A 16127-nucleotide genomic window follows, 5' to 3' on the forward strand; every position below is an offset into this window, starting at 1 on the left:
ACCATAATATTAATGTAATTTACATACAAGAATAATGCATGTACATGAATTGATTTTTTACTTAAATACCCTTCCATATATTAGGTACGTCAATGCTTTTACCGAGATTCTAAAAATAAACTGAATATCGTTTAAACTCTCGGATTTCAGGTATTGGGTCTTTAATTGTTATCGGTTCACGGAGAATACCAAAGACTTTTTAAGCGATCAATGGTCTGTATGATCATTCCCAGACGTAAACAAATCAATAAAAAGCGTTGATATTTGTTGTGAAAATTCAATTTATTCGCTTTACAAAAGTATTTGCCTTTTTCGTGTTTGAAAAAAATACATAATCGGGTGGGTAATAAAATAGTCGTTGCATGGGTATTTGTGTAACAGTCAAAACTGTTGTTCCTCAGTGTCGGTTTCATTCCCTCAACCTCGGAACAATAGTTTTGACTGTTACACAAATGCTCATGCACCAATTTTATATTATTGTTCCCGCTTTTGAATGGTCGGCAAAACAGGACTTCATTTGGTGTATTGGTTTATATTCCAACGAAGCCAACACAATGCATCAATGCGAAAATCAATTCGTCAATCACTTTAAAAATAGGAGTATTTATTTACATCGGACACTATGAAGACTATGGTATCATTCAGGTTCAATCCAAGTTGAAGAATTACCTACCTAACATTATTTCGCAAGTCTGTGAAAAGGGGAAACATATCAGCCATATAAGCCAAATAGAAGCCAACATTAACGCCATATTAGCTCATAAATTGACACATATCATTATGCCAAGTAAACAAAGACACTATATCTGTCAAACTCGCATGTATTTAAACATGTATTACAATAAAACAGCCAAAATCAAAGCCAAAATCAATGCCATATCCCCTAATTTTATCTCTCTATTTATAGTACTCGACGTAGATTTCTATCAATGTAACACTTAAACACACAAAGGCCAAATCTAAGCCGACATCAACGCCATATCAACTAATACGTAAACTGATTTAATAATCCCACGTAGACGACGACACACAATCAAATGAGCACATCCAAAACCAACAACTGCAGAGTTTCCTCTGACTAAGCTCGTTACAAAAACATTGTATTTACATATATATCGGCTTTCATAAACATTAGTTACAAACGCATGTATGTCCATTAGAGGCATTGTAGCTAAACATATAAGGGGATCATTACAACAGATAAAACACGACATTTAGGCACATCCTTTGACGATTGTTTGTACTAAATTTTATGAAGATCTGCCAACATTCATGTTTTTCGGACGAATATGTGCACGAATATTAACTTCGCGTCAGGTGACTACAAACTATCGAGATCTGAAATTATTTTTAAAAATTTAAACAATTTTGAAACAGTGAAATACATTTAAATTTTTAATTCACTAAAAAATCTCTTTGAACCACCGCAAAGCCTATATTATAATCATAATCGTCAAGAAAACAATATACAAATAAATCACAGCACTGATTTGTAAACACAAACGGTATTTTTTGGTAAAAATAGTTTTCCTTAAACACATAAAATCAGAAACAGATGGGTGAAAGTTGTTTTACTTCGATATTAACTTAAAGGGGCAATCTTATTTTAAATCAATGCATACACATGTGTTACAAATTTGGGGTGATAAAACTTTAATTACTTATTTAATAATGCATTTATGGAAAATATTACTATTGTAACCATGTATTTACTAGCTGAAAACGCAAAAATAATAAATGATTGGTGAATTCTAAAGCTTCACAATGATCAATTTTCGTCTCATGAGGTAGAAAAACGGTGTTTTTTGCACCTTTCTTTCAAATTGAACTCGGTTTTTGTTATAAGAACCACTTTTGTCGACACTTAGACATATATTCATCCTTTTTGGTATATTAAAACAGTTGTAATTTTGTGGAATTTTTTTTGGGAGACTAAGAGTGCATCTTTAATATGTCAATTATTGTATAGTTCTTAGAAAAATAATACATTTTTCAATTGCATTACGAATTTTACTGTTTGGTATTTATTAATAAAAGCAAGACGAATATCTTAATATTTGAATGTTGCCAGCATAAAAATCTGTGGATACTGAATGAAAATAAAAAAAATACTTCATTAAATTTCGAGAAATACTTATCCATTCTAACATGTCTTTCAATAAACAAAGGGAACCTGCTACATTGTCTATATAAAGCCAAATTATCGGTAGATTGCTTCACATTCAACACCAATTTATTTAACTTCATGTGGACACTTTCTAAAACCTCCAGATTCATACCACCCCAAACCTCAGAACCATAGTTACTAATAATCACAAAAATTAAACTTTATGTTTATTTGAAGTATGATATTATGAACTTGCGCAATCAACCATTTCACTGCTAGAGTTTTAGTAGCTTGAATAAACAAAACGCCACTAGTATATACAACTCCTATGGAACAGGTTATTTATGAAAGAACTCAGGATTTTCACTTTCTCGTTATTATTAAACCATTCACCATTTATCCCCAAGCACCCATCCTTCCTGAAAACAATAACATTAGTTGTATCTACGTTAACATTGAGATGCCGTTTGCGACAATATAAATGTAAAATATATTGAAAATTGTGCAATCCTACCTTAGTCTCGGAAACAATTAACGCATCGACGGCAAAAGCAGCTAATAATTCGATATATGGTCAATGTAAACACCGACGTCAAGGTTTTACTTGTACATGCATTGAGGAAAAGAGAACACAAATATAGTATCGTAAATGATGCGTGACAATTAAAATATGTACTGTTGTAATAAAGCAATGTTTGTGATTTCGAACTTAGCATTAAACATGGGCATATCAGAGTCGTACTTATAAAAACGTATCTTACGATGTTTTAGAAATAATACCATTGCATTTTAGTGTTGCTTCCTGAAATGACATTTAATTGAAAAACCCAAATTACAATGAAGCAATTAAATGTACATCAGTAGGCCCGAACTCGCGTGATGTATATCACATAATTATCAGTATATCCGTACCGAACTTACTTAAGTTCTTCAAGGAAACCATCGAAACTGTCTAGTTGTTGATTATAATTGATACGCTTATTCATTCAATTAACTAATATGGAAAAGTAAAGTGTTTACCACTTTGATACTCTTGTAAATTCTGGTCTGGGTTTTTGAATCTAATAACCCCGTGTGTTAAGTACTGGGTTTTATTTCGTATACATATAAGCACTTTCAACAAAGCTTGCATAAAATTAGTTCACCTTGTTTATAATAACCGTATTATTGTTAAAAGGTTTGGTGCTAAAACCAGCTACGGTCTCCACAGCCCGATTTATTAAGATGAAAGAACGATTTAGCGGGAGTGAATAATTTCAATCAAGAGGGATGTTGTTTTGTTATTTTTTGTTATATATATATATATATATATATATATAGTATTTATGCACTGTGCTGTTTGTATAGTTTTGTGCTGTTCTATGTTTCTTTTTTGTGTTCTATGTCTTTGGCGTTTGCCCATTGCCACTATACCGCGTTTATGTTTAAACTTTTTGCTACTGAGCATGTTTCTGTAGCTTTTTGCATAAATATTGTAATTTTATTAATAACAACTTTCATGTAATATTGCACAAACTACGTCAATAGCGTTTTTGTTTTTTTCCGCCCGGTATGAAAACGGTTATAAAACAGTTACGCTATCTTTTTTCTTATATTTAGTAAAAGTGTAGACGAAAACACTCTTAAAATTGTATCAACTTTTATGTATGAAAGTTCGTTCAACACTTTGTCCTTAATTTTAACTCTCGTCCATCTGATCGTTTATTGACACCAATAGTTATGCAAAAAGCTGCAGAAACAAGCTCAGTAGCAAAATGTTTAAACATAAACCCGGTTTAATGGCACTGGGTAAACGCCAAAGACCTAGAACATAAAATCACAAACAAGAAACATAGAAGAACAGCACAAAACTCCATAAAAGCACAGTGCATACATACTATATATAAAAAACTAGGTATGTTTATCAAGAATTGTTAATCACCAAATACATATCACCACAGCATATATACGAACACATAAGCCAGAGTGTATAATGCCACAGCAGTTGGTTGCAGCTGATATTATAGCTTATTACTCTGCTTCCTAAGACAATGCTATACATAAATCGCAGCATAAGTAAAAACAGAAACAATTATATTAATAAGTGTATGTTCATGTCTCCTGTGTTGAGTTTATTGTTTAAATTGATGTGTCCTTAAGTACAGAAATAACAACACACGCCTTTCAGCGAAACAAAACAGAGGCCAGTTTTCTCTGAAAAGTAAAGAGAAATAAAATTATTGGAAAGACAGTCTGATTAAAGTAATTGACTTTCATTTTCGTACGAAGATCTGTTGATCATGTTAATATACATGTAAGCATATTGTAAATTGTCTGTATTTCCAATATTGCTATGTATAGAATTGTACGTTATGACAACAATAAAGGTTCAATTGATTTCCATGTTTTGTAGATATTTTAAAAAGGAGCTTAGTTGGCATCCAGTCAACACAAAATTACCAAGGTAATGGCAATAAAGTGTCGCCTGTGTGCCTTGAATAACTAACAAACTGATTTAAAGTCAAGAGAGTAACTATCGGGATATTCAAGTGTACAGACTCGGATACAAGCTTAAAAATATATTCGAAACGATATTGGAATGTCAGCTGAACATTCGATAGATTTTACAATACATTTTTTTTTCAATACAACAGAAATAGTCATCGGGTGGGGTTTGGAAAGGTTTGCAAAAAGATAATTTGGATAAAATTTAGCTTTGAAGATTGCTTGACTTCAAAGAAAGCAGTTCATATGGATTAAAAATAACGTGAGACAAAATGTTAGCATCGAAATTCAATTAATTTGCATTGCATTTGTCATAGTAATGAAAAATAGTAACTTTAATAATAATGGTGTAATTATCAAGTATTACAATTTTATATTGCCAATTGGAATGATTATCGACCACTCTTTTCCGTTGTTATTCATCATATATGTGGGTTAAAGCCAATGCAGAGCGTTAACAACCAATAAAAGTGTTCCTTTGCAAACAGGAATTTAATTTACATTGTATTGAGTCATAGTGTTTCCTTGAAAAGTTAAATGATGAATTGGCCAACTCATGGACAGGATATGTATTCGTTCTTCCTCATCCAGCTTCTTGCTAACAATTGACATGGTAATTAGTAAACTGTCCTCTGAATTCAATTTGTAACTCTTAATAATCGGGTCGTTCATCTGCTATACGGAATATAAATCCAGCTGTGTATTAATAGCTGTTATCAAACACTAAAATTTAAATGAAAAATAATTTCATATTGAAAATTTATTAAAACGCGTCCGATATAACGATGGATAGTGATATGATTTACAATTACCCATGTACAAGTTGTAAAGAAAATGGACTGAACTCGGAGTCAGTTACTGCGAACAATGTGAAAAAATGTTTTTGTGCTGTCTGCGAAAAAATCCATAACCGTATTCTAAAAGAACACAATATTCCTTACAAGAGCCAACGCCATTTGTGGAGCAAGGAAAATGACGATGGTAGCACTTACACTATTTTAGACAAAAGCCAACAGGAGCTATGGACCGAAGAAAGTGGCGGTGGTTATACATCTGCTCAGGGACTCAATTCAAAGCCCACGAGACAGGAAACCGAACCTTATCGTCCTAAAGATACTGGCAAAATGGACCTGCTTTTATATACCATAATATACACTTGTTAATATATATAACAATAACAATTTGATCATTTGTACAAAGTAACGGTTGTGTCGCAGTCACATTGAATTTCAAGGGCGTTGGGACACGCAAAGTACACATTATGTTTAACTTTTATTTTTCTATAGAAAATTAATGACAATGATTGTTAATTTTGGAACGCCCTAACTGTCTTATTTTGTGATATACCATTTATATCATGTATGTCGAAAATGTTATTATGTCAAAGTGAATGTCTAAATCGCGTGATATCATGGTAATTTTGTTATGTCAATTGAAGTACTACAACTTTTAATATTGTGTGTCATTATATCTGAACGTAATGTCAAAAAGAATAATGCTAAAAAATGCTACTATGTCTAATCAACAAGTTGGTATTGGTTACCAAAATGGTATTACTTCTAACTGACAAGTTATTATGTCTTACTATCATAATGTGCAAATTTTATATAATTATGTTTAATTGAAAAGTTATTTTGTCTAACTGCCATGTTTATACGTGTAACTGGTATGTAAGCATGTCAAAATAATTTGCGTCTAACTTCATTATGAAGGATCGTTAATTCTAGAATACGATTACACGGTATTAAATGGTCGTAATATAGGTCTACACTTGATGGATTTAAACAGTTTGTTTTGATTTTAATGCTTAAATATGACGTTATTGATCAAAACAAAAACAAAGTCATTATATTTTGTGTAACTTAAAAAACATATTCGCCATTATAAATTGGGTTTATTATTGATAGCTACGTGGCCAAGAATTTCTCGCTTATTGTGGTTGGATTATTAAGTGTAATGAAATAAACATACTTATGCATTAAACTTAAAATAAAATGTTAGCATCTAAAACCTTTACGTGGTGCCTATATTGAGCCCCATCAATATCAATTTCATAAAATAAGATAAATGCACGCACACTCATCAGATGAAAATCACCATATAACCCCCCCCCCAAAAAAAAAAAATAATAATAATAATAATAACTCACAAATAATCTCACAAAATAAGTCTACAACAGTCTCATTTGTAATACTGGAAAGGGTCAGTCAAGCTAAGTAGATTTATATAGTTTTATTATATGCTTTTTTGGTGTTTTATAACGACTTATCAGTGAAATAAAATGATCTTTTTATTAAGAAAAATAACATAATCACATTTTTTACTGTTTTGAAATTTTAACCCGTTCTCAATTCAAAATCAAACGTGAACTCGCACTCGGCTGGGTAACAAATTTTAACGACGTCATTTCCGAAATTACATAATGTTTGCATACAATTTGGCGTGCATTTTGAAAACGCTACAATAAACTGTCATTTAATATCTAGCCTCTATGTAAATATCATGTCATTGCCAAGTTAAGTGTAACAACATGCTAGGTAAACATGCTCACCTGTTTGCCACACTGTATATGTAAATATGACCTACTAGTAATTACATTCTAGTTAAACATGACAACACTTTTGCCACACTCTATGTAAATATCATGTCATTTAGGCATAACAGCATGCTAGTTAAACATGATAACAAGTTTACCAGACTATATGTACATATCATGTCAGTAAGACGTAGTCACATGCCAAATTATCACGATCACATGTTAGTTAGACACAGGAAATTGTCCATTTGGCATATTAGCATGTTTTAGACATATACAGTGGAATCCCGTTGGCTCGATATCGCTTGGCTCGAATTCCTCGTTGGCTCGAAGTGGATGTAAAGGACCGATTTCTATATACTGAAGGTACGCATTCACGCTTGGCTCAAAATTTTCGAGGCTCGAGGTATTTTCGCCGGACCCTGGGAGTTCGAGCCAACGAGGTTCAACTGTATTTTGTTGCTGGGTTCCAACTATCGGTATCCCAGTTTTGACACTCCTTAAGATTTGCCACACTTTATTTTATTTATTTTTTATTTTCGTAAATAGTGCATTAACAAACCTTGAGCGTTCCCTTTAAGCAAAACATTATAGTATTAGTAATACCTTATATCCTATAAGCCAGAAAAAATAACGTTCTATAATAGTTCAATACTACACGGAAGAGCTTAAGCGAATGATAGAGCATACAGCATGGCCATTGAGTTCATGATAACTTAAACGCGATCAAACTGATTATTTCTACAGTTTAATTATCCATTGTTTTTTTGTAAATGAACATTTTATAAAGATACCAGATGTGTTTACCTTTTGAATACTGTAATAACTAAAACAGCATTTATTCACTCCTTGATCCATTTCAGATACACGGGCTTAGTCTATTACCTCGGGTGCAACGCCTTCAATCTAATGTTATTTCATTTTTGTTTTCAGCTAAGGAAGTAATCTGTGAAGTCCTCGAAAGTCCTTTTACAACGCTATGTGGAATAGTTGGTAACGCTTCTTTGGACTTCGACGCCACACACATCCGTATAACGCGTTCAGAAAGAAACTCGTATGTCGACATTCCTTTACATATGATTAGACAATTTGGTCGAAAACAAACATGTGTGTTCTTTATAGAAGTTGGAAGACGCTTTAATTTTGGAGAGGGGTTTATAGATATAAAGTGTAGTTCGCGTGAGGATGCGAAATTGGCGTGCACATACTTGGATGAAGCATTCGGCAAGTGGAAGAAGACAGCGACTTTGTAACAAAGTGTAAACATTTTTTGTGAAAGCAGTGAAGAAACTCTGCACCATTTTTGGGGGGATTGTAATAAAATACAGCTTTTGCTACAGCATATTTTACAAAAAGTGTATTCCATTGATCCAAATGTCGTCATTAATAGTATGTTTGTTTTGGTAGGGTCTGGAAAAACTAATTTTAGTTTTGATTTATTGTTCCTAAAATTCAAAAAAAAAATCACATTCCTTTGTAAAAGAAAAAAAATAGTTCCAACAGTACATAGATTTAATAATAGCCTTAGACTGGCTCTGGATATTTATTATAACACAAACTTATCAGTTATGGAAAGAAATAATTGGACAGTTGTAGAACGTTTTCTACTTTTTCTACATTTTCATTGAAAATATATACTTGAATAATACTTAAATTTTAAGCAAACAAATGAAAATATGTGATATACTTGCATGTTGGTTTGTTTTTTTTTTCTTTTATTTTTTCCTTAGTTTATAATCATCGATATTTGTAGTGTTTAAAACGACACAAAAGAACGCGTATGAATGTAACTTTGCATGTTTGTATATGCTGTTGTACCTATTGTTTTGAATAAACGAAAGAGTCCAGAAAAAAAGAAGAAAAAAAAGTGTAAACAATACTATTTGTTTTGGCAGCGTCAAACAAATGGAATTAGATATTGCAAAAGATATTGATCTCTTCCTCATTATTTTTTCTAGCAGGAGAATGAGAAGATTTGTATTACTTTTAAACGTTCAGCCTATGAGTAACATATCATACAAACATATACATTATATAAACATATCCGGTTTAACAACTCTCGAAGTCAATCATAATGTATAATCAAAATAAAGACATAATGCAGTCGCTTATAATGCGGAAAAGTAAAACAAGCGTCTAATATTTATAATGACGAATTTCAAAGCATTTCTAGAAAAAAAAAGTTTTATAAGAATATTTTCATTTTCGCTCGTACTAAGTTTTTCAAGTTGATGAATTTCAGAATGTTTGGATTGCGCCAATAAAATCGCTTGATGTACGAAAGTCTTAATTCATGGTTGAAAGGACATTCTAGAAGAAAATGCAATTAATCTTCGAATGTTTTACAGAGTTTGCATTTTCGTTTATTCCTTGGTATTATTTTGGGACTATGCCATCTAAAAAATCATAAGTATAGTTTAAGACTTCAAAACTGTCAAATAAAAACAGTAAATCCCCACTCAAGCATTGGTATAGCGCGACTCCGAGATGCTTAATATAACACATATATTAATAAAAAAATTATGCACATCTTAATAAGTCCAATTGTTCTTGCTGTGAACGTTATGTGCATGTCTTAGCTGTTTTATGGGTGGTTTTCTTTACCATTACCATTTTTATCTCAATATAAAAATAAAATGCCCTATTGATCATTAAAATTTTCAAGCTGTTTATAATGTTTACTCATTTTGTAGTATTTTTCTTCAAATATTTACGTTGTGAGTCAATCTATTGTTTTTAAACAATTTAAGGTAAGATATATATTGTATTTAATCGGATTCACCCAAGGAAATGAATATCAGTTTATGACCATTTCTTTAAACAAATGCACATATATGCAAATCGCAGCATAATAACCTCTACGTAAATAGGTATAACCGTATTTAAATATCACGTTCTACTCTAGGCTTTGGGATTTGTTTATACCTCCACTCCCAAATATTTGCTGCTGGCCTGGTGACTGTGTGTCAACTTCAGCCCAAAGAATAACATTGTCGACGACCCATATTTAGTATCTCAATAAGGCATAATCGTCGGCACTCGACCACGGTCATATCTCTAGAGCCGTTCAAAGAACTCGTATGAAACAATAAACATGATTATGTTGATTTAATACATATGTTACTATATATAGTAGCACATTTTTGCAGGGATTCCGCGATTATTTGCATGACACAGCAATATTCAGTTTAGCGGCCCGGGCCGATTATCGATTATCATTTTGCGGTCCGTAGAACGTATGCACATGAATTCAATATTCGTTTTTAAATCCAGTTTGGCGACTGTAAAATAATGTCTCAACTAAATTATCACAATATATTAACCTGCCTGAACATACTCATTAGTAAAATCCTAATGGGAGACAAACGCGAATGCAGTTTAGGAAAATATGCTTGTGTTTGATAACAAGTGTGGACTTTACGGCGGCGTTTTTATACAGTGTTGTCTGCTGCCATTCTAAAAACAAAACTAATGAAGCGGTAAAATTGAACTAAGAATCTACTTGAAAACAATATGTTGGAATTAATTATAGGAGGTATTTGTTTGTTTAAGTACAAACATTCGTTCTACTTTCTACGTGTTCATGTTTATTTAATTAAATTTTGACATTCAAGACATAAAACGACATATGTCAGTGATTCGTACTAACAAAAATGGATCTCGTACTTATTCGAACTTTAAATATAGAACCATTATAAGTTACTTATGTATTCACATGCATATAGACATTGTCATAACTTTTCAATTCTAACAATAGTCTGACACATTTCGGGGAGGGCCAATTTCTAATGTTGTTATAACTTGTGGCCCAACCCAATTGTACAATAATATTGTTTGTCGAATATATGTATACCACGTGTGTTTATTATTTACAATAAAATACGATTAAACTAACAAAAATGGATAGACGTTTTGGATCGTTTCAAGATGAACAATTGATATTGATGGAAACATGAAATTACAAAAAAATAGTGTTTGCCTTTTGGCTGACTCTCAAAAAGTAAATTCAATTTGAGAGTGAGTAAATTAACCGGAGTCAAGCCGGAAGGAAATAAGACTGCATAACTGAATTGCAGGTAAAGATTCAAAAGAAGCCTTCAAACTTACAGAATAAGAAATACAAATATATGTATTAAAGAGGTTAATACACGGCGTAGCCGGGGCGTTGAGTTTTAATTGGCCCTCGTGCTTAAAATGTTATCATGAATCACTCGGGCAAATTATCACTCAACGGCCCGGCTACTCCGTATATTAACCTCTAAGTATTTAACATGTATATCACTCTTAAAACTCTAACCCTAACCATCTCTTTTAACATTGTTCAATCTGCTCTATTTAAGACAGAAAAAGGAACAAGCAAGTGTTTGCACTTTATTTAATGCATTTCGGTGAACAAATGAATCTTATTCGTGAATATTAACTTAATAATTTCTCTCTGGTTTAATTGAACAAAAAACATTTGATTATTTCACTGCAGACAACTCGGGACTTCTGTTTCCATCTTTGAGTAAAATTTGCTTCCCTTGACATGAAAAAGTACATGTTTGTTACAAGTAGATTATACATGTTTGTTGCCATCTGCAGTGCAGCAATTGACACAATGGGCAAGTCGTAATTTTAACAAAACAATTTTTTTTTTTGCGATTGATTTTAACTATTATAAAAAGAACATGCCATTGTATGTATGAATTATTTCATGTAATACACTGTTTCACAGAACCCGCTTGGTACGTATCGGTTTAATATTTACTTGTCCACTTGTGGCAGTTATAGAGTTGTAGATAATTTTTGCCTACAAACTTAAACCACATATATGTATGCAGAAGCATTTTGAATTTGACTTATTTTTTTCATAAGTTCATAGCGAATTCAATATCTTATCGTCGAAGGAAACATTCAAAGTCTGCTCGACATTTCCTCCGGGAATTTTCGTAAACCAAACGTTAATCGGAAGCGTGGCATTCGACTTTTTAAAGTTCCACTTAATTCGTTATTTCAACAGCAAAACACCTTGTGGCTGCACAGCGCAATGAATTATCCAGCGAAAAAATATCGTACTGTAGAATCCGGAGACTGAGATCGACAGTGAATAAATAAACATCACAAAAAAACACTGAACACAAATTTCCGTTGATTTTCCGCATGCACACTATAAGTTTTTTTTTGTTAGTTAACATCTGTTGAAATTGTTCGTAAATGTATAACAATATGTCAAATGTTCCAGTTTCATTCTATGGTATTTCTACGCGTTATTGTTTTTCTTTCCGCAATGCTTTTGCTTAAACACTTGTTTCGTGCTTGAATAAATGTTAAAAGTCATAGGTTTCGTTGGTATAAGTATTTTATCTAACATTCAGTTCAGTTGCAACAACTCTTTCCAGAAAGAAGGGAACTATTTCTAGTGGACGCACTGCTCGCGCAAATAAGAGTTAACTCGACACAGCGAATATGCCGCTGGCACTTCCCTTCGGAAAGAGGCCATGGAAAGTGACTGTCGTGACACATAACTGTATCTAGCGGGGAAAATATTGAAAAAAAAACGATATATGCTTGAAATAAAAACTCGTGGTAACATAAAAATAATATTTTCACTCGTGGCTACACCACTCGTATAAATATTCTATCTGTGATCACTCATGAAATAAATACCGATCTTACGCTGAATTCTGCAAATATTCTTTATATATTTGCCTTTTGTCCTACATTAAATATTCTTTTCAATCTCTTAGACGTATCTAATAGTGTGTATTATATTTATGTAGGTTTTCATGATATAATTCTTAAACTATTAATATGCATAAGTTGGCCGCATTTTGTTTGCATCAAATTTATTTTTTGCTGGTCCTTTGTGACTTTTGAACACTTTAGGCAACCATTCAGAACATCCACTCACACTCACACTTAATGAGTTAATCATTTGTAATCACATAACTGTTCAGATATTTTCGAGTGAAAGGTATATCCGTATTTACATGTGTGAGTGAGACTCAAGAGTTTTGCGTGAGTTGGACATTTGTGAGTGCTCGGCTAGGCCACTTGAACAGCCCTCGACGATTGGATGTTAATACGATATGAATAAGTGAGAGTGATAAATGTACAAAACAAGAAGAAAACAAGTAGGAAAGATGGAATATATCAGATTGGAACAAATAATGGACATCCTCGTCCCCAGTCAATATTTAAGACACCGGGATAATCCATTGAAGTACATGAGCCAGTCAAATATTTCTTTTTCTTGGGTCTAATCTTGAACGCCCAGGTGACTTGGTGACTTGGTGTTTGCAATTCATTGATGGCTGAACTAATAGGCAGCTTAATGTTCGTGAATATACCAGCCTAGCGGCCTAGCGGCGTGATGTAAGCGGCATTAGTTGGATTATGATTGTCATTATTATTATTATTAATATCGTTATGCAGACTACAAAAGCAATTTTATATACGAATGCATATTTCAATCACACGATACAATGGAAAACGGGTCGCCATATCTAATAATAAGGTACTTGAATCTCAATCAAACATATGTTTACATTGTATAATATAAACACCACCATATTCAAACAGATAATCCGATATGATCATGAAAACATACATGTATTTGTACAGTATTAGTCAATTGATGAAGTGGCGTGTAAGCGAGGCTTGTGAATACGAACAAGTCACTTGAATGTCACTCCCCTTGTCCCACTCAAGTGGTCACTTAAGTGTCCCTTAACACGGGAATTTGGTTGTGTGAGTGAGAGTGGATGTTCTGAATTTGGTTAATAAAATTGTGGTTGCTTTCTTTGTTTATAAAGAAAGCCTTTTTAGTACGCTCAAATTGTGTTCCTGATTAAATGTCCGCATAAGAAAACTGGATTATGTTGTTGTATATGTAACACATGTGTATTGCATTAAAATGATTATGCATCATATTGTTATAACAGTGAATAGAATATTGTCATTATAAAATAATAATTATGTAAATTTGTAATATTGGGTGCCTCAGAATCTTGCGCTAATTGACCTTAGACTTTAACTTTGTTTTTATGTTGAAAAAAGTAATCTTACAGTTGAATCTTTAACGATCTTCTACAAATGAAGTCACAATGTTGCTGAAGCGATTGTCTTTGCTGTGACATGAACATTTAGTTGTCTCTATTCATTTATTTAAAAAAAAAACAAAAAACAATCGCGCAAGAAAGTGGTGATCAGATGAATCGGCTTGAAAGCGGCGAGAGGAAGTTAGCCGATATCAGACCGACAAAACATATGATGCTAAAACATCGCGTCCCTTTAAAATCCGATAATGTGCCGATAAAGCTATATCTGTTTGATACCGGTCTGATGTGTAAGTGCTAGCTTGGAGGTAAGAGCCATTCGATGAATATATTGCAGAACGAGAGAGTGTCAATTGTAGATAATACTGCGACTGAAGTTAAGTTTATGCAACAGTGCCATGCAAGTTGTAATGTGTAGCAACAATGCAGTCATGGCGCGCAAACGTATATCATTTACGCCGACAAATGGATTGTACTGTCGGTGGAATATGTTGTACGTATATACGCTCTTTGTATGTAGATCGATACTTAAAGTCAAACAAAAGTTAATTGAAATTGGCGTTAAAGGCTTTAGACAGTGCTAAATTCAAGAAGACCCCTAGTATTCACCACATATTTGCAACGATTGAGCGAATGCCTTAGTGTGCACAATGATGTGTTATTTGTTTCTTGTCTATATGTGTTTCCATTTTAACATTCTTAAAAGCTTCCCGAAGCTTCCTGTTTATTCCTTGAAAATTGCAATAAAAATGAAGTCATGTATCTACTCTTTGTTCCACTATCTGATTAATGGTTTTAGTTATTACTTTAGGTGGGACGCCATCAAATGTTGATTTGTTTTGTGTTTTTCAGCCAAAGACGTTTGCTGTGAAGTCCTCGAGAATCCCTTAATCTGGTATTGAATATTAATATTTAAACTTTAAGGGAGGTAATCACGTTTTATTCAACAATACGCAAGTATCGATTAATAACCGTGATACAACTCATTTGTTTCGTTGACGTTATATGTTATATATTTTTGGGCCGGTGGCGTGTAACTACTAAATAAATCTTGACTTGTTGAATGCAGATGTTAATATAAATACAGTTCAATCATATAGAACACATTTGACACAGAATGAATAAGGAAGATACCTCCATCAACATCAAGTATTATGGTTGTAGAAAGCGGAACAAGCTTTTTAAGTTCATATTTCTAAAATGTCTAAATTTCAAAACGTTTCACGAGGATTCGATCTACAGGTGACTTCTAACTAAGTAGATTAAGTTCAGCTGCCTTTTGTTACATATAATTTAACCGGGATAAAGAAACAGAATAAGTCATCAGATTGGCTGACGAAAAGGTCGCTCAAGGTCCCACGTTTTACTCAACACATACTTACCATGATTATAGCAATACAAGTTTCACATGAGTGCCTTGAATAAACGATGCCCTGGTTTCGAAATCAAGAGCGTTATGTCTGAGATATTACGGTATACGAAAAATCGGAAAGAATAATTGTGAAAAAGCCTTTGGAGTACCAGCGGAATAGCTGGTGTTTTTTTTCTTTGCAGATGTTCAACGCAGCTGAATTACTCATAGGGTTGGTGGCGGGAAAGATCACAAGAATCTGACCTTGTATTTGTCGACCTCAGGATATGATTTTTTCTAAGATAGACTTGAATAAAAACTATAAAAGACTATTATGAAGATTATTTTCTCATATACTTATTTCTTCTTAAAACAATTCTGCATTTTACAACATATTTCATTCATATACAAATTAAGAGTAATTAAAAAGCAAATTTGTTCTTGCATAGTTTATATTACTTGTAAAGAATACAATGTTTGCAGACGTGTGATCATTAATCAGGTCAGGTTGGAGTTGCATCAATCAGTGTTTTGTTACGAACAGGAAGTTTATGATATGTTTGTTAGTCATATCTTGTCCTTTTATATAAATGATGAATTGACCAACTC

General features: G+C 32.8%; 1 long non-coding RNA gene across 1 annotated transcript; it reads left to right on the forward strand.

Annotated features, from left to right (window-relative positions):
* The first annotated feature begins 13884 nt into the window (after positions 1-13884).
* LOC128221137 (uncharacterized) lies at positions 13885-16091 on the forward strand. The gene is made up of 3 exons (XR_008258903.1): positions 13885-14660; positions 15020-15062; positions 15722-16091. It is a non-coding gene; the product is annotated as an uncharacterized LOC128221137 (long non-coding RNA).
* Positions 16092-16127: the final 36 nt, after the last annotated feature.

Source organism: Mya arenaria, chromosome 16, assembly GCF_026914265.1.
Source record: "Mya arenaria isolate MELC-2E11 chromosome 16, ASM2691426v1".
In the NCBI taxonomy this organism is placed as follows: Eukaryota; Metazoa; Mollusca; class Bivalvia; order Myida; family Myidae; genus Mya; species Mya arenaria.